This window comes from Anguilla anguilla, chromosome 2, assembly GCF_013347855.1.
Source record: "Anguilla anguilla isolate fAngAng1 chromosome 2, fAngAng1.pri, whole genome shotgun sequence".
NCBI lineage: Eukaryota > Metazoa > Chordata > Actinopteri > Anguilliformes > Anguillidae > Anguilla > Anguilla anguilla.
The window spans coordinates 13873673-13894040 of NC_049202.1; the positions used below are offsets into that span (position 1 = coordinate 13873673).

At 40.0% G+C, this 20368-nt stretch overlaps 1 protein-coding gene across 4 annotated transcripts in view; it reads right to left on the reverse strand.

The window, feature by feature from the left end:
• grid1b (glutamate receptor, ionotropic, delta 1b) overlaps positions 1 to 20368 on the reverse strand; it is a 296008-nt gene that overhangs the window by 140438 nt on the left and 135202 nt on the right. The window lies entirely within an intron of this gene.

Genomic DNA, 20368 nt, shown 5'->3' on the forward strand with positions numbered 1-20368 from the left:
AAATGGATGCATTGTAAATGATATGTAAAAGTTGTATAAGTCGCTCTCGATAAGAGCGTCTGCTAAATTCCTGTAATGTAATGTCCACAGAGGCAGAATATACTTTACACAATGAATATGTTCGATTTACCTATAACATCCACATCTCCCCATTATGACCAAATGTTTTCTGATAAGAGTTGAGTTAACACTGTTAAGAGTTGAATTAACCCTGGACATTTTACTGCGTATGTTCAAAATGAAAACACATCTCTGTTCAGTATTGTATGTGCATACTCTGCTGGTAGTATCTGACTATTTTTTGAAGCTGGTTTCTGTGCACAAACCTTTTGAATAAAAGAACTGCACACATTAAACGAAACTCAACTATAATGTCAGAATTAGTCATATTAGGCTTGACTTCTTATAAAACTTTCTATTTATAATTCATCACAGGAACCATGACAGACAGCTGTGCTCTCATTTCCTGCATGGTCAAAACTTACCAAAGTAGAGAGTTTAAAGAGAGCTAGAAATACACATGAAGCAAAGATAAAAAGAATTGGTCGATAACTCGCTCCTAGTGACATTTAACTGGACACGTCCACATTAAGACCAAAATATTTTCCTGGGAGAGAATCCATCCATTATCTATATCCGCTTATCCTGGGCAGGGTCATGGAGGGTGCTGGAGCCTATCCCAGCGTGCATTGGGTGAGAGGCAGGAATGCACCCTGGACAGGCCGCCAATCTATCACAGGGCGTGCACACCATTCACTCACACACTCATATGGGCAATTTAGAGTCTCCAATTAACCTACCTGCATGTCTTTGGACGGTGGGAGGAAACCGGAGTACCCGGAGGAAACCCATGTGGACACCGGAAGAACATGCAAACTCCACACAGAAAGGCCCTAAGATTTGAATCCACAAACTTCTTACTCTGAGGCGACAGTGCTACCCACTGCACCACTGTGCCGCCCTGGGTGAGAATCATGTTCCATAATGACAACAGGGAATGCTAGGTTTTGGTTAAATTGGTAATGGTAGCATTGAAGACAAAGAAGAAATGGTAACCTAAAGCTAATTATACAGTCAACCATAAAACAATCAGCAAATGGTAAGGAGGCAATCCATTAAAAAGTTATCAGTGGCATAACTGCATTGCACTAGATTAATAAAAGCAACAAATGGCACATTGATGTGCTGCTTTAAGAATGTTTAGGCATTATTAATAGCCTAATATTACCAATAGCCTATTAACAGTACATAATTAGTGTTTTGGAATGCTTAATGAACATCATGTTCAAAATGCCGTCATTTATTTTAGATCAACATCCTAGAAATCCATATGCATGTAGATATTACCATATTAGCCTACGGCAAAGGCACTCTGTGTCACTACTCATATGAATGGGTGTAAATTGTGATTCTGGTCTACTGTGAGTGGTTTTTGTATCCAATATTAACATTTTCCAGATGGTGCTTCAGTAAATCTATCTCTAAAAAAAAAAATAGAAAAAAAAACAAAAAAAAAAACACAGTATACAACAATGTATAGTTCCACAAATGACATAGGGAGGAACTGACTGAGTCAACAAGTGTGTCATTTCCATCAGTGACAGCAGGTAATCCTCAATATAAATGGGGAGAAATCCAGAAAGAAAGAAAGAAAAAAAAAAAACAACAAAACCACAGGAGAGCCCATTAGTGGTAAAACCTTGAAGTTCTTTCCGTCTTGAGTGACATTTCAGACTCACCATTACTACATGACTATTTCTCGTTTTATTCTGAACAATCTTATCAGAGCTGGGACTCAGAAAGCTTCCTCGCTGTCCAAATTACTGACCTTCAGCAGTTTGGTCAAAGTGACGTCATCGGATCAAGCGGTCAGACACGAACAAGTTTGTTACTGCCGAGTATTCTCATGGAGCAGAGCAAATGAAATGAATCATTAACCGCAGTTCCACTAAATATCAAAACTTGCCCTAACCCGCAGCCTTACATCGAAAGATATATCTTTTTTCATATGATTTAACGTCTGAGTGATCTAATAAACTGATCTTGCTTTCTTGAGTTACTTTCTGCACTCTCAGACCAGATTACATCTCTTTGTTCTGCTCTGTCTGTTCTGGTGTGTTCTACCTGCTCAGGGTCTACTCCGGTCTTCCGTGTAATAATTTCCATTGCAGAGACTAATGCCTCAACACAAAGTGCTGAAAATACAAATACAAAAACAGTTGATAAATCTAGCCCTCTCCATACCAGAGGAGTTTGTTCATTAGTTTGTTGCTGGTGCATGGGTCATACGAATCTCCAGTTACATCTTGTAAAACATCTATTTTTAGAGCTATTGATTTTAAGACAACACAAGGAATGTTATTTCTGAAGAATTATTTTCAATGTTTTAGCTGAACTTATACCGTCGTTTATTCTCGAGAGTGCTAAAGCTTTATGCATTTAAAATAACTCTCTAATGCTGTACATGAATGAAATGAAAATGACATCATCTGAAAACTATGCAGCAAAATGTAGCAAGCCCTAAAAAACAGCAGCAGGGAGTTGCTTTTACAAAATTGTCTAATTTCACCATGTTTTGTAATGGAGACTTCTCTCCATTGAGATTTATCTGTCCACCGTGACCTCTTCCCAGTGCAGACTTGGCGACACCCTTGTCAGTGTCGGATTTTTATGACCACAGGGAGGAAGTATATCTCGTTGCCTAAGCTACCATCTGCTGAGGACCATCGCTGTCAGCGTGGAGCTCAAGAGAGCTTGGATTCTGCATTTAGACCAACAGTACCGGAGAGAGGCACAGGGATATCCTGTCAAGGTTGTTTAATATACTGACAGTAATAGTGGAATTATGACAGGTCAATGATACAGTTGAAACCTAATATCTTGTAGTATCTGATTCATTACAGCTGCTTTTACTTATAACTCCTACAGCTACTATGAAAGTTAAAGAAGATGAGAAGATGAGATGCACTCTTACCTGATTTGATACATTATTTTAAGGCATTATTGATGGGTGAACAACAACTTGGTCATGTCCTTAAAAAAATCTAAATAGGCAGCATAGCATAGGTTAGCTGACACTAAGAATAGGTTTGGTTAGAGTAGCATAACATGCAATAATTTGTTGTTCAGAGAGTATTGACTGGTAAACAATCATGAGATTCTTTATTTATTCTTTTTTAAAAATGCATGGAATTCTGAGCATCACAGCTTACCACTGTTCGATATTTTATAAAACATGTGGACCAAGTGACTGGTCACATGTAAACTGGCAAGGATTTGGAAACAGCCCATCATTTGTGAAATTAGACCACTATGATAGCTGGAAAAACCTTTTATCAAACATCACTTGAACTCCATTTCAGTTTTTAATTCAAGTATAATCTAGGTTTGCATTAAAATAAATAAATAAATTAAAAAAACAAAATGCAAGTACCGCAGCAAAAAAAAAAAAAAAAAATGAGGAGGTGAGGAGTTTGGATGTATCCCTGAAGCCCTGGGGAAATTTCAACTCGGGAGTTGAAGATATTGAGGACCCAAGATCTGACACAAGGCTATTTACCCACATGATCTGAGCAATGGGTGAGGAAAAATCCAGAAAGGTACATATCCTCATTCTTTCTAATTCCTTTATGGGCCAGTCGATATTGATCAGTACCTTCATTCCCTTTTCATTTCATTATTGTTTCTGGGGCGACGGTGAGCATAGTGGTTACCAAACTGGGCAAGTTACTCTGAGGTCTTTATGCTCTTGAGCGAGGTACTTAACCTGAAGTACAAATCTTCAACTGCATAAATGGATTGTATTTAAGAATATAAGCTGTGTACAATAAGAGTATCTGCCCAAATTCTGAAAAGATACATGTAAATGGTACTGATTTGAACTGCTGTACCATCATAACAAGAAATCAGACTTAAATACAGTACATGCTTAAAGAATATAACAATATGAATACACATGGTGCATGTAACTCCTCACAGGTACATAGCATAAAATCGCAGTAGAATGTGTTTTAAAGAGACTGGGCCCAGGCCGTATATCTCAGCGAGAGAAGACACTTTCAGATTTCTTCCAGGTGTTGACACCAGCTGTCCTGAACTGACACATGCAGCCACTCTTTCAAAAAAGAAAGGGGGGGCGGGAGGGGGAAGAAAAACATCTAGTTGTGACTCAATTAGAGGTGAAAGCAATCACACACCTAATATGGGCCTAATGCCTCCACCTCATCCAAAGAGCCGTCAAGGAGTCAGAGACAGGCCTCCCTTCTCTTCTCAGACGGCCAGATTACTCCGTGCAGTAATGAGTGAAGGCCACAATGACCCCCAGCAACCCCCCCCCCCTTCCCCCCCCCCACTACACTTCAGTCCCATTAAAGTAGCTTGGCTTGAACACACCTCACTGTCACGGGCTAAAGGCAGGATTCACAGAAGCAGTGAAAGAGGGGTCATTTATCAGAGCTACTTAAATAGGGGAGGGAGGGGGGTCAGCAGCAGAGCCCGGGGCCGGCTCCTCAGACCACGGCACATGCCCACAGCCCGACCCGCACCCCTAGAGGGTTTAGGGACACGTTCATGATCCAACAATAAAGAAAGAGTATAGAATATTTACTGTGAGACACCAGTGTCTGACAACATATGACAACTGCCGTGTTAAGATCAGTATGAGAATTGACAGCAAACATTAGTGGAATGGTATGAACGGGAAACTAAAGTCATTCTTGATGTGTTGAACTAAAAATAATTAAAAATTAATGTGAGAAATAATGGATGACGCACCAGTGTTGTTAGCTGTGGTGTTTTTATAGTTGTCTTTTTGTCATGCGGTTTGAGATCTGATTTTAGCCCTCAATTACGTGGCGTGTGTGACAATCTCGCTGCCAAACCGCGCTCTGCATCATTGAAGCAAACTAAAAACGGTGATAAGATTATGCCCATTCTTCTGTAGAACACAGAAACATGTTCATTGTGCAGGACGTATCCATAAATGTGAAACCCATTATGACAGGCAGTATGGGAAACTGCCTCTCTCACTGATGGCGAAATAACCACCGAAAACAATAATGAAGATGAATGTCAAACTGGGGTGGCTTCACTTTGAATCCATATCTGCATCAGCTTTGCACTGCCGTACCGTGCAACACAGCAGGGGGTATCAATCACTGAGATCTAGCCATATACGCTGGGCCCGGCCATCTTTGAATGGGTTTTCCTATCAAATCAAATTACGTTTTATAATGGCGGAGAAAAAAAAAAAAAAAAAAAAGCTCTTAAAAATCATGGTCTCAGGAGTTTTCCTGAATTCATCAAAAAGGTATCGAGGAGATGGAGGCGAAAAAGACTGAGTGAGGGGTTGCAGTGCCTGCGTTTTTCAGGGAAGGGTCTGAAAGAGGTAGAGAGAGAAAGAGAATGGTAGAGAGATAGAGAGAGAGTTAAAGTGAGGTTTGATCTCTGAACCCATTCGTCAGCAATCAGTATTGTGATGAAACGCAGGAGCGAATCATGTTATCATCTTTGATTCTGTCCTGCGAGCTGAACTTAGTCAGGCAGTCAGCCTCTCATCTGCCAGCAGGCATTGTTTTTTCGTTTTTTTTCCTGGCAGCGAGGCTAATGGCCTTTGATGGGGGTGAGTAACCAACCCAATGTCCACGCCCCCCTGACAGCACTGGCCCCTCACACTTCACAGACAAGACTTCGCAGTGCCCCGAAGTTTGACTGGGTCAAGAACGCGCAGTACTCACACAGAGACACAACACTCATTCCCCGCCCCCATCTCCACCCCTCGGCTCAATTACAAACCCTAAGGAGCGACAGTATCAAAGGATCGGTGCGCGCACAGCAAAGAGAAGAAAGTAATGGCCCAATTTGTGGAGATGCAGGTGTTCTGACAATGCAACATAATTAATAGGCGAAGCTGTTCAGTTCTTTGTTAGAAAAAGGAAGACAAGTTGCCATCATAAAAATTACAGTCTTCGAAAGGCCATTCAATAAGCTCTACTAGCATGTATTTATGTTTTAGAACATCAACAAATGAATAAATGTAATGTTTTGAAATAAAGGAGGCACAAACCTTAAACTGATCAATTCTTTAAATGATCGGTAAAACCCTAAACCAATCATTATTATTGTGTTTCCGTTAATGGTCATCTATTAAATTAAATTATTAAATGAATAAAAATGTCAGACTTGACAAATCGTACTTACTGACTGGATGACTGGAATATTAACAAATGATTGAGATTTTTTTCTTAAGTAATATTCAACAATTCAGCCAACAATAATCTAAAATCTGCAATGGACTGGTGAACTGTCCAGGGTGTATTCCTGCCTCTCGCCCAGTTCACACTGGTATAGGCACCAGCACCTGCTGCAAACCTGGCCAGGAACAAGCATGTATAGATAATGGATGGATGGTGTTCTAAAATTAATTGGATAACCTACATACGTAACTGAGACAGATTACACTTCAAATAACACAAATAGCCATGTATTCATCATTAAAACATATTATATAACTGCTTCACCCTATTTGAATATATAGGCAGTCATTAAATTTAATGTAACAACTCCAAGTAACTCAGTATTTATTAAGAACTGACTGGTTCAGTTCTACTTCTTATGAGCTAATTTGGGAATGATACCCTCAAACGCACCATAACTAAATCAAAATGACTGAAATTCTCCGAAAATGTTGATGTAAAAGTTCACAGCCAGTCGAGTGAAACTGCTGTTTCCGTAGCAGTAACTTAATAAGATACATTTAAACAGCGAGTACGAAACAAATCTGTGAGTATCATTGCATTTGTATAATAGTCCTGAAATAAAACAAATAATACCATTTATGCAGGTAAAACAAAGGTGTTGAATAAACAACATCGCTAATGCATTGATTCCTGAAAGTGTTACATGACACTGTAATTCCATTTACAACATTCACTTACAGGTCATCCCTACAGTACATTTTTTTTTTCTTTTATATACATACAATATATAACTATACATACATACATACATCCATACATGATATAACTCAGGAGCTTTGAAGCTCAGAATGCATTGGAGATATTTGCAGAAGGTATCTCCATGGGTCCACATGAAAGGCCTGCAGGACACATGTCTACCAGATGAATGATTACTCAGCTACGAGCAAAGAGCAAACTGAAGTATAATTGGAGCTGCTACACTTGCATGCAGCAGTGGATGAACCAGGTCCGTTTTGTACTTGCTAATTTAAAAGGCACTGAGGGCAGTACTTGTGAGAAGCTAAAATCCAGGGAGGTGTTTGGTTAGATGTACAATGAATTCAGGCACTTTAAAGATAATTCATTTAGTGTGATCATGGTACATCTAACTAAACATTGGGGTCCCATATTTCAATATTTCTTGATATTTTCTTTAAAAATCAAAACAAAACACTACATTCAAGGTGAATTTGGCAGGGATGGAAACATGTGCCTGTGTGTATGTGTGTGTGTGTGAGGGGAGAACACTAATATATGTGTGACATTCAAAGCAGAACTCTACAGAACCATGGAGTGTTTTTAAAGCATTGTACAGTAGAGTAGGGCCTGTGGAAATTAAAACCATGTGACAGTACTCTTCTTGCTGACAAGCTATGTGCTAGCCAGCTGGCAAGCCAGTTCCACTCCAAATTCATTTGAACTGGTTGGAGCATCTACAGCAAACACCCTTATAATGATAACAAGACAACAAGACAGACTCCAGGTCTTTCAGGAGGATAAAAGGGTTGTTCACGACAACTACAAAACAGTGTATTGCAGACAGGGATGGCAGATATGTAGTACAAAATACCCTCATATATACAGTGAGCTCCCTCAATGTTTGGGGATAGATATATTTTTACTTGACTTATATAGAGTATGTAACCAAAAATGTTGTTATCACCACAATATTTGGGACATATCAATGTTATGTAAATACAAATAGTCAGGTTAAGTATTTTATTGCATATCCTTTGCATGCAATGACTGCATTCCTCAGTAGTATTGCCAGATTTGAATTGTCATTTGGACAGTATTCTCATTCAGACTATTTGCCAAAACATAATTAGGTTGATACAAATGTTGCAGATTTGGCTCATCTTGAATTGCTGAAGCCTATTATAAACAATGATTGCAATCAATCAGAAATAATATCACTGCTGTCAGATTACTCTAAATATTGTTTTTGTTAATTGTGACTTGGACTGTCATTTCATAGGTGTGCATGTAAACAATATGATTTTTGTCACATCAATTAACTCAATTAAACTAATTACTAAACACACAGGAATATTTTTTAAAGTTCTAGTATACAGCCTTGGGAAAAGAAAACAAGATGACAACTGCAAAAAAAATGGGTGACAAAAGGAACAAAAGAGAACATTGTCACAATAGTAAAATTAAAATTTTAAACTGACATTCCTACTCCTTCTGGGTTCAAGACACTCTTGGTGTCAGTAGTGTTTTTAAAGAATGCATTATAGTGACAAATCCATTAAGGAAATAAAAAATAAGAGAGTTCTTAATTTTGGCTGTGTAAGACTTTGAGGCATGCAAATGACCCAGAGTACTTTATATTGGCTACTTTCCCAAATGACCTATTAACCAATAGGGTAATTTATGGCTAAGTAAAGATTCAGTCAGTATATTTACTTAAATGTTTGCAAATAAATGCTATTTATTCACAAACACAATTTGCTATTTAAAATTGGTGACTGCTGATTCAGAAAATTGCATTTGTGGGGGAAAAAGTACTGTTTGCAATGGAAAGATGAACAATAGTTGAAGAAATATAACACTGTAGTCATATAGTAAGCTCCATTACATACAATCAATAACACAATACCTTGAAAACAAGGTTGATGCCTGAATGTTTGTCAGTCTTACTTGGCTTGTCCAAGGGAACTCTAACTTGGGCATCGGCTCTGAATCTCCGCTGCGCTTTCAGTAGAAAAGCCGGCCTTCCTCCTGGTTCTCTTTTGTCCTATAGCTGGACGTTTCTTTGCTTGCCGTCGCAGGAAGGTACATAGACTACATGCGTTAAACGCATGTAGTCTATGTTGCAGAACGATAGCAAGTATAAAGTTAGTAAACAAATTGATCCCTTGATGGATCAGTCTCTTTAGCTTACTTGTAGTATAGCTAACATATTTACTTGGAATTATAAACCCCTGATTGTGGCTGTAACCCGAGAGAGTCAGTGTGTCTCTCTGTGTGTTCCTTTGCAGGCAGGCCTTAGCTTTCTTTAGGCATGTGCCCTTAGAGTGTGCCTTATGCACCTCTTTCCAGTTGAGCAGCAAAAAGCATATTATTTGCATGCAATGACTGCTTGATGTCTGTTCCTCATAGACATCACCAGGTGCTGAGTATCTCTGGTGGTGCTCTGCCAGGTCTGTATTGCAGACATCTTCAGCTCTTGCTTGTTTCAGTGGCTAGTTTCCTTAAGTTTATTTATTTATTTATTTTTTTGCTTTAGCAGTATGTTGGGAATCATTGTCTTGCTGTAGGACGAAGCATCGTACAATGAGTTCGGAGGAGTTGTGTTTGCTTGAACTTGAGCAGATAGAAATTAATTCTGCTGCTATCAGAAGTTATTTCATCAATTAAGACAAGTGAACCAGTACCTGTAGCAGCCATGCATGACGGAACCATAACACCCACGTCATCATGTTTCACCGATGAGTAGGCGTGCTTTGAATCTTGGGCAGTTCCTTTTGGCCTCCGCAATTTGTTCTTGCCATCACTCTGATACAAGTGAATAGTGGCCTCATCTGCCCACAAGACTTTTTTTTCCCCATAACTCTGCAGTCTCATTTAGGTACTTCCTAGAGTGTGCACTTTAACCACATGTGAATTTCTTGAAGTCTTAGTCTCAAAGATTATGGAGCTCACTGTATATGTTTATCACCTTACAGAGATCCGTTTTCACAACCTCCAGATCCACTAGTCAATAACACGTTCAAAATGATCTACACAGCAGCCACAAAGCTAAGCGTTTGCATTGAGTTACCTAAAAGTATTGACACACTCAGGGAATCATTATTATTCTTGCGGGCAAGTGAAAGTTATGTCCTTTAACACAGTGTGAGAATTAAGCAACAGATTTGGAAAACAAACCAACTCTACACAAGGATTACAGAAAGGCAGCATTCATGATAAATACGAAAGATGAAACATGTCATCTTATACCAGATAGATTTTTATAATAATTTCAAGTTAAGTAATAGTTGAGATATAGTTTGATGATACAAACAATATGGCTATACATAGGGCCACCAGTATATCTCCACCATATGACCTACAAGATTTAAGCATTTCAATGGTTATCCTCCAGGGAGTCCCTATAGGCACTCCAACGTCAAGTGGGTAATTGTACAATTGAGTTTTCTAATTGAGACATTTACGAAAACAATTTGTTGATTTAATATGGCGAGAGTCAGGAAGTAAAGTGAATGTGCACAGAAGCTTAAATGCTACATGTCCTTGACAGGGGGCCTGGCTTTCTCTCCTCTGTTTTTTAGGGGTTCTCAGCACGAGAGGACCAGTTGAGAGAACCTCTCTACTGAAATCCATTAATCTTCTACAGATTAAAAATAAGGGTACTTCTGAAGTGTTTTATCTTATCATGTGGCCCTTGTCCTTTTCTAGTGAAATTGAACATTCTATCATTCGACCCACAACCCTAAAAATCAATCTATAGCATCAAAATAAGCATTTTTCTATGAAAATAATGATGTCATAAACCTGCAACCTTGAAGGGCTTTGCAGTTTTGTTTGAAGAAGAAGCTTCTTAAAATCCAAAAAAACTCCTATGCAAGGTTTGCTGTATGCTGTCAAACAGTTACGCATGCTTAACACTGTTTCCAATAAGGGGCCGAAACTTGCAATCGACAGCAGTGCCGGAAGCGGACAGCAATGGGCTTTGCACGGCTAACAGATTTTGTGCTCACACCTGTGCAATTTAGTGCATTCTCTTGTGAAGGGGCCTCGCAATGAGGCTATCGCGACCTCTAGCTGCCGGAGGACTGAAATACCACGTGAGAAAATAAGGGAGACAAACTGGTGGCCCAAGCTATACATGAGCATGTGTTTATGTAAAAAAAAAAATATATATAGTAAAATAACCAACTAACAGGACAGCATGAGAAAAAGGATTAGCAGTTAAATTACATGAGTGGTATTATGTATTTGTGGTCATATAAAAAAACTGAACAATGCAGTATTTGTTGATGTTGAGGTAAGCAGCTCATACTGGCAGTGCTATCAGATGTGTTACCTGTGCAGTCAGTTGGCTATAGTATATCTGAGGTGAATGCACAGCAAACTGACTTTATTCAACAGTGTATTGGATATCTACATTCATCGCAGGTTGGCTCCGTGCCTTGGTGAGTGAAGGGGAAGTAGGCCTGCTTATACTGTGCTGTTGTTATAACACTGGCATCCACCTGTCAGGGCTCAAAACACATCTGATTTTACAAACTAGTGCTTCCAAGACACAAGCTAGAGGATACATTATTTATGCGTATTTATTTAACCACATGCCTACACTTGGTGTCAAAAAACATAAAATGCGAAAACGAAGAGACAAATTAGGCTTAATCTTTGGGCTGAGCGGAGCCAGAAAGGTTTGTAAGGGAGCCCTCCTCAACTGACAAAATAAAAATAGCCAGACAACAAGTATGTCTAATGGCTTAATGAACAGTATACTGTATCTGGTTGTTATTCTTAGATGTTCCAAAATGTAGGAATACTGAAAAGGAAGCATAATATAGAGCAGAAGCTTCTTCATGAGCAATGCCATGGCAGGCATGAGTGTAAACTATGCAGAAGTTCGCCACAAAGACCCAGAATGCAGAACCCTACATCCCCCGGATATACAAAGGCTGTGCTAATGTGGGGAATGTTGGCAAGCGCAGTGAGAGGTGCACGCGTTTCTGTGTCCTGTTTTGCATTTTTCTTTGATAATGCTCACTCCTGGCACGGTGGCGCTTCACATATCATTGGTAGTGTTCGCACTAAAATGAACTGTTAAACTAGCATTCATCCATTCTGCTGTATTTCATATCTACAAACCATCCAATTAGCATCAATCACTACTATGATCTTTTTTTGTGGCACTTGCTCCGTAACAGCAACAATGAAAGTGCAGGCATCTATCCTTGCTCCTGTTTATCTGTAAAAACATTTCAGTGACGGTGCCTTTGTAAGAAGCACTGTACAAATAAAACTGAATTGAATAAGGAGGCATTTCTTCCTCCATCATGCAACATCAAGCTAACGTACGTGTCATTTTGCTGCGAATACACTCATTTTATTTTTTTTTAACCCCGTGTGAAGTATGTGGGTGTAGGCGGTAACCAGAAAAGTTCAGCTCTAATGATGCTCCAGGATCAGCAGCACTCGAATCAGCAGTGGAGACACAATGAACCTGTAGCATAGCCAAGAATTTGTGGGTGGGTGGGCCTGGAGAAAATTGGTTGGGCCTAGAAAAAGCGATTGCACCCGGCCACTGAAGCACAATTATTGACAGTGCTCGAATTACCCTGAAATTACGTGTCATAGCCTATTAATTACATTTAATATCCATTCATGTTATTCACCCTTTTTGGTCTACAATAGATTGAAATAATAAGGCAAGGCATTTTTTTTTTTTTTTTTTTTTTTTACCATTTAGTTATATCAAAGGCCTCGGCTATCACTGATTTATGCATGGGGCCGGCAAGCTATCAACACACACACACACACACACACACCAAAAGAACAGTCTGTACATTGGGTTCAGCTAAATCAGGAAGGGATTAATTACCTAGGCAAGCAAGGCCTAATCACCCCAATTAGGCCAAACGTAGCTTATGCAATGGATCTATAGGCTACTGACCACCATATTCAACCTATCCTATTTCACAATAATTAGACTCATGTTTGAATCAAAATTCATAAAGAATTATGAATTGTTTTATCTTCCCCACCTGTTCTTAGAACACAGTAGCCTGAATGCTAAGCATGATAGTCAAGATGGAGAGTAGATGGAAGCAGAAGGGAACAGAGAACGTTAGAGCAAGTATGCACGGGAGAGGGAGAAAAGCCAGAGAGACGATCACAATTACATATAGTCGTTGGGAAGTCTAGACCTGTGCTGGAGAAGTTCTGTGTATCACAGCGTTGCATGTACGTGATCAAAACATTTGTTAGTTAGTTGGAGCATAGTTGGAACTTGGTAGGAAAAATCGAATCACGCGACTGGCCAATCATACAAGTTCCAGATTCGACCCCAGCTAGTTATTGAAAATTAAGGATACTGATTGGGTGGGACCTGTTGCCAAGTGGGTGGCCCTTGGCTATGCCAGTGCAATGAACTTAAAAGGGCAAACCATGGAATTTGTATGGATTTAAACAGCACAAATACAGACACGACAGCTCTGTGGGACACATGCAGTAGATTCCATCAGAAGCTGTGTGAACTGGGTATCAAAAGACATGCAGAGTGAGACATCGCCATGGTCCCCAAAGATTAAGTCAAGGGGGACACATTTCACACCCATGTTTCAAAATGTAGCAGCATGTTACTGCAGAAAACAATGTTAGCTCACTGTAGCACAAAAATAAACATCACACATCTAGACTATTCAATCTACTCAAGCTACCAAATTCCAATGAAAAAAAAAAAAAAATTCTTTCCGTGCATAGGCCATAATACCCCCAATAAGAAAGGCTGAAAATAACTTCCTTTAAAAGGCTACAGTGAAATGATTTAATGTGATTTTTTGAACCCGAGGATGACTCAGCAGTTCTGTAAGCTGGCTGCTTCTCTGACTGCTCCCCATGAAAGTACCTGAGACAGCCATTTGTTAATTCATACCGAGAGACCTGCGTTAATAGGGTTTTAAGAGCAGCTGTCTTTAATTTACAGCATAAGTGACAAAACCTAAGACAGTCAAACAACCCCAGTGGTATCTTTCTAAGGCCATTGGGACAAATTACATTGATATAGGGGAGAATCAAGGGAGACCTGATATGTCAATATATAAATAAAAAAACCCCAATGAAGACACTGTTAATTTAATTACATATCTGTCTGACAACGGGGAAATGTTTACAATAAAGGAAAATGAGAGGGGGAACTGTTGCATCCCGTCATGGCGGGTGTCCATGACATGAATAAATATCCACTCAGCTTATTACGGATTGCATACACTGGTTTGAATCCAATTATGTTATAGCTATGCCCTGATTTGTGAGTTGCATGTGAAAATATGCCTGCCATTCCCCTGATAAACACGTGTACCAGAATATCTCAAACTACTGAGTACAAAATGTAACCACACTGTAAGATTTATTACCTCAAGGTGCACTGTGGACACAAATTCATCACCTAGAGCTTCTTCTTGCTCTTTAGGAAAATGTTTGTGTGATTCAACAGTCTTGTCCACAAATCTTTAACCCTTTAAGGTGTAAGATCACAAATATGTGATTAGAATGTTCTTAACTGAACATTGTAATGCTGATGTCTAATGATGAACAATCACTACTGGCAACTGAAAGCAATGGAGTTTCAGAACACTGACTTGGAACTTTGAAGAAAAAAAAAAAAAAAATCTACAGTATTCTTCAAAAGGTTAAATCATATTCAGTACCCCACTCCCCCCACCCACTTTTTTTTTTCTATGAGCAAAGTTCACAGTTTGCCAGTTTCGTAATTATTCATATCCCACTTCTGGTGGGTAATATGACTAGGAAGGTAGACCCCCATCTGTGCTTTTCAGGTCAGGGAAACAAGGGGGGATGGTGTGTTTGCATGGTTGCGTGTTCATATTAGCGTGTGTGCGCTTGAGGTGGGAAAAAAAAAGAGCGTGTGCTTCTGCAGGGAGGTATCGCATCACTCCTGTGCGTGATGATGATCCTCCATGACACGCATGAGTAGCTCCTGTCCCGGTGCATACCCACTCATACGCAGCGGCGGCCTGTCGGAGCGATCTGTTTACCCCGGCCTTGCCCCGCGACGCATCGCAGCGAAACCGCAAAGGTAAGCTATCCGATGAGAGCCAGGCGAGCAATCTGTCTGCCTGCGTTCCCGTCCCGTAGCCCGCCCCTCTTGGCACGGCTCGCGGCGCGTGACCCCTGTCCGCACCGGCCGCCCCGAAACACCGGGCGCTCCCCGTCCGTCCCGAGAGCCGGCAACGCGCATCGCGACATTCCCGCCCGGCATCTGTTTTTCCAGCCCCGGCGTTTCCCGCTGGCAGGCTGCCTCCCGGCTCGACGAAGGGGATCCGAACGCAACCGTGTTCAAACTTTTTTTTTTTTTTTCTTCTTCTTCTTTTTTTGTGAGAGTGTAAGCAGACATGTTATTGTTGCGTCTGGCACCGAGTCCACCTCCGACGCGACGTGTTCAGCCTTACCACGAGCGGCCGCGGCAACAGCCGAGTGACAGACAGTGAAAATCAAAGCGAAGAGATGAGTCAATTCGCTGTTGCAGTTTTTTTGGTTTTCTTTTGTGTCCCAAATCCCATAGAGAACTATTGTCAAAAGCTAAATTCCCTCAGACTCAGATGCAATAATGGTGCTCCATTACCACCCAGTGTTTCTTAAAATGTGATCCGTGCCTTAGTGCTGGATCTCGCGCTCTCTCTCGGTGCAAAAGCAATGGACTCGATTCACTGCATCGCTATGAACTGTGAAGCCTCCCGACATTCAGAACATCACAGCACTAAGAGCACGGTCTGGGGAGGATTAATAAGAGTGAGATACCAGAGATTGCTGAGGCAATGCAGGCGCTCTTGCTTAAAATAAGTGTGATTTGAGAGGTATAGTACTGAAGGAATAAACAGGGATGGACTACATACTGTACAGAATCACTTTGCCACTTGTGTGCACATCGTTATTCATATCCCCTGCTACATATATGATCACGACAGGAACTTTAACTGCTAAGAATCCCAGAAAGTGAGAAACAAAGAGACAGTCAGAGAGGTACAGAGAGCGAATGACAGAGAGAGAGAGCGAGAGAGAAAGAGAGAGATAGAAGACCTAAATCACAGACGGATACTCGGTGACCTGAGCTAGTACATACAGAGATCCAGGAAGAGAAATGGATATTTGCACGATCCAATAGCAAAGGATTTTCTTACCCTCTCATTTCATTCCAGGAGAGGGCTTAAAAAGGCATAGTCAATTTCTGTATGTAAACTGTATGTTTCTGTCATGTTAATTTGAAATGAGGGAAGATTGATTTACTGTATGTTGACAAAGGCAGACAGAGAGGGGGGAAGAGAGAGAGAGAAAGAGAGAGAGAGAGAGAGAGAGAGAGAGGATACAAAAGCGAGACAGTGAAAGAAAGGAAAAGAAGGTGAAATGGACAAAAAGGCAGAGCTAAAGACAGGGAGAAAGGGAGGCGAGAGAGATGAGCAGAGAGGTAGGGGGAGCAGGAGAGATGTGAAGGCACACACTGATCCTAGGACCCTCTTTAATCATCATCATTCAGCTGTCACGTCCACCACAGGCTGAATTCGGGCCTGGACACCAGCTCCCTAGCACCATCTGCTTCCAATAAAGTCAAACAAAAGCCTTAATCTGAATAAATGTCCCTCTTTCTTTTCCACCCCTTAATGCATTTCCTCATCAGAGAGGGGGATATTGTGGACGCCAGGTCGGTCGAGCGAGCAGTGCCCACACGAACAGGACCAGGCACATTAAACATCCCATAAATGTGATTCTGTATCATACGCACCCACAACAGCAACTTTTAGTCTTTCATGATGCAAGATTTAAAGTAATTCATTGCACGCCATGATGTCATTACACTGAAAAGAAAAACTGAGATCTGTGAGTCACATAAAATTGTATTTAGAAGTGTATCCATAAACAGAAAGAAAAAAAAAAACACGACAACATTTGATTTCCAAGTCGGCTCAATCCAAGAGCTGTGCTGTTTATGCAATCAAATTTAATCAACATCACACTGTACTGTTTGTGGCATGTTTTTGAGCAAACAGCCAACAACTCTCATGATCATTCAGACTGCTGGAGCCACTACATGGTAATGAGAATACTTGATTGATACTTAGAAGCGTACACTTGAAAAAAAACAACAACTAGCTGTCCCTGGTATATTTCCTATACTGATTAAATCCTGCTCAAGGCTGTACCCTGGTTCCCAGATACAGGAGCCAAGCATTGTCTCTCCCTGGCTCCACTTCAGCGTTCATGTATAATCAGCATTCATTTCAGCGCTTAAGCAAGGTCATGAAAGGCCAGTCCTAGAGGAAGGCTACTAATGGATGTAACTGGAACGCAGAATCTCTAGAAATACATGTTACTTATTTTTGACCTCACCGTCACCCTGGATTCAATTAAACCTGTCGATGCATTTTAAAGGAAACTCAAACTCTAATGAATAAATACCATTAAAAATGTAAATTTACAGTAGAATGGATTTAATTAATCTGAAACTTATTACTATAATTATTTTTTTTGCCACTGTAAGCCATTTCCCTTCATTTAAAATATTAGTTTTGAATGCATCTGACTGAAACTGGTCATGGTATTTAGTTTTCTGTATTTTCCTTATTTCTCACTAAACATTGTCAGACTGAAAAGCCTTAGACAAGGTAAAAAGGTAAATATGGATTTCATACATTGCTTTCCCTAAATTTAGTACACATTTCGAGCTGAATGTGCTTCATTTTTAATGTGAGGAAACCGACTAATGGTTAGGGCCCCATTTTGGTAGCAACAGTAGCACAAACACACTGGGGTGCTAGCAGAGTTGCTCATTTCATGCTGTGCCAATGGCACATTTTTCATCTCTACCTGGTTTGGTGGTTTTGAGGTCAGAAATAAACCTGTTTATGATAACATGGGTTGGGTAGCGCAACAGGGGATGTGCCAATGAAAAGACTGGGCGTCTAATAATATGTGTGTAGTTTTAACCAACCGAGACCACCTTATAAATCTGAGGCGGGCGCGTTATGCTATTTTGGTGCTTTAACAATACGCACATAAGTACATTTCATGTATGCGTTTCTGTATGCGGCAGACAAGCAATCGGACAGGGCTGATTGATGGATGTTGTGAAGCCTACCATTTCTGTACATGCAAAGTTGTGAAAGAAATGCTATATAAATATAAATACAACATTCAACTGAAATGCATTTCTGCTACACTGTTTTATGTGCTCACTCCTAGACATACTCCATTGTCAAGTTTTGATAACACTGTATTTAAATATCTTTTTTTTTTTCATTAATTGTAATAATGCATAGCTATCAAGTCCTATAATGCACAGTTAGTATATGGAAGGCAATTATTCCATACGCAAAGTATTTAAAAAGTTAAAGAAGCACACGAGGACACATGTTTTCAGTCTATGAGAAGAAAGAAACATACAGGCATCCAGTTAGAACGATTCAAATAAAAGTGCCCATTCAAGGACACAAAGAGAGATTTGCCTCCTGAGATTTAAAGTTACATTCCTTTCATCCAGTGCCCTGTACCCTGACCGACCACCTTTGTCCCTTTGAGATTCCCGAAGGTCAGAAGCATTTATGTACCCTTGCTGAGTATCAAACGCTCTGCCTGAGTCGCAAATTGAATGCAACCAACAACGACCATCCAGCTTTTATTTTAGCCAACGCTGAGTAGGCTGCAGTCCCAGGAACATTTTTTGTTGAACATTCCCAGAGAGTTGGGGTAGTTGTTCCTAATACGTACAGTGCCTTTGTATTTTCCGAGATGCCCCTTGGACATGTATTTTAATTCACATTCAGTATTACAGGGATGGTCTTAGAATGCTACTCAGGTTTGTTATTTGACTTCATAAAGAAACAGAATTAATAAAGTTTTTTGACAGATAATTGACGACTGAATTGACAATTGACTGGGGATGCTATCTGTGTGTGGTATGACATGTATAGAATGCCTTTCTGAAACCTTGACAGAATATCTTGCATAAATAAGAGAATGTTCCCCAAATCATCATCATAACATTATCACGTCAAAATGTGAATTATATCCTCCCCAATGCTCCCCAATGTTTCTGGAACAGGCCTTGAGATGTGAGTAAATATTGTACATGGCATTGCAATGTGACACATTTCACCTGCAGGCAAACTCTTCACCCTGTCTGATATCGATTAGCTGACACTGGGTGTCACTTTGCATTTAAACGCTCGTGCATAGATTCAATATGGCCTGTTCTTACACCAACTGATGGACCACTGCGGTGTAAATGTGAACACAAATACCTGAACAAGTTTGTTGCACCACCACATTTTTTTTTGTTTTTTTGTGAGCTGAGGAGTAAGATTATATTTCATAAAGTTTCCTACACAGACACAAACTCATCACATGTTCTTGTATATTGAAAATTAATCCAGTGATACAGACAGGGACAAAGTCTAGTACTGTAACTGCGCTTCACTGAAACTACAATTTATACCTGCATAATGGAATCAAATGTAAAAAACAAATATACACATGCTGAATAACAGATGCAATGTCTTTGTGACAATATTAGGGATACATTTCAAATTTTGTGATGGCTTTAAACTTAATGTTAAGTATTCTATTTACTGGCAATATCTGGAATGCTGAAATAACATATCACAAAAGAGAAATATGAGAAGCAAAATGTTAATATTCTTTGTGAGATCTCATTAGAGGACACCGCAGGCATTGGAACATTTCTCCATGAGCTGCCATGAAAAGACTGACTGTAGAATGCCGAATGCTAAAACATGAAGCTTGCTATATATATACATATATATGTGTGTGTGTGTGTGTGTGTGTGTGTGTGTCTGTGTGTGAACAACATAACAATGAGCAACATCATTTTTCAGAGTAAGACAAATTTTTTCTTGATCTGTACTCCACAATTTAAGATTTGCAATCAAACAATTCACGTGGTGAATGGTTAAAGTGCACATTCTCAGCATTTATTAAAGTGTGTGTTTTATACATTTTGGTATCACCATGTAGAAAGTACAGAACATGTTATGCATAGTCCCCCCCATTCCAGGGCACCATAACGTTTGAGACAAATGTCCTCACGGATGCTTTTGTCAGATGTGTTCAATCGCTTCCTTAGTGCAGGTTAAGAGACACAGGTACTGGCTCACTTGTTTTCATTGCTGATGTAATTTTTTTTTTATTACAAATCTAAAATTGTGGAGTACAGAGCCAAATCAAGAAAAAATATATGTCTTTGTCCCAAGCATCAAGGAGCTCACAGTACACACACACACACAGTTCTGTAAATCTGTACTGCGTTGTGCTGCAGGACATCTTCCACAGGAGATATGTCCTTATTTTTGTTTCTGCCCATTGCTCCACACATTGATGGCAATTTTAATTTCTCCGTTGTGCAATGCCCTTGTGCT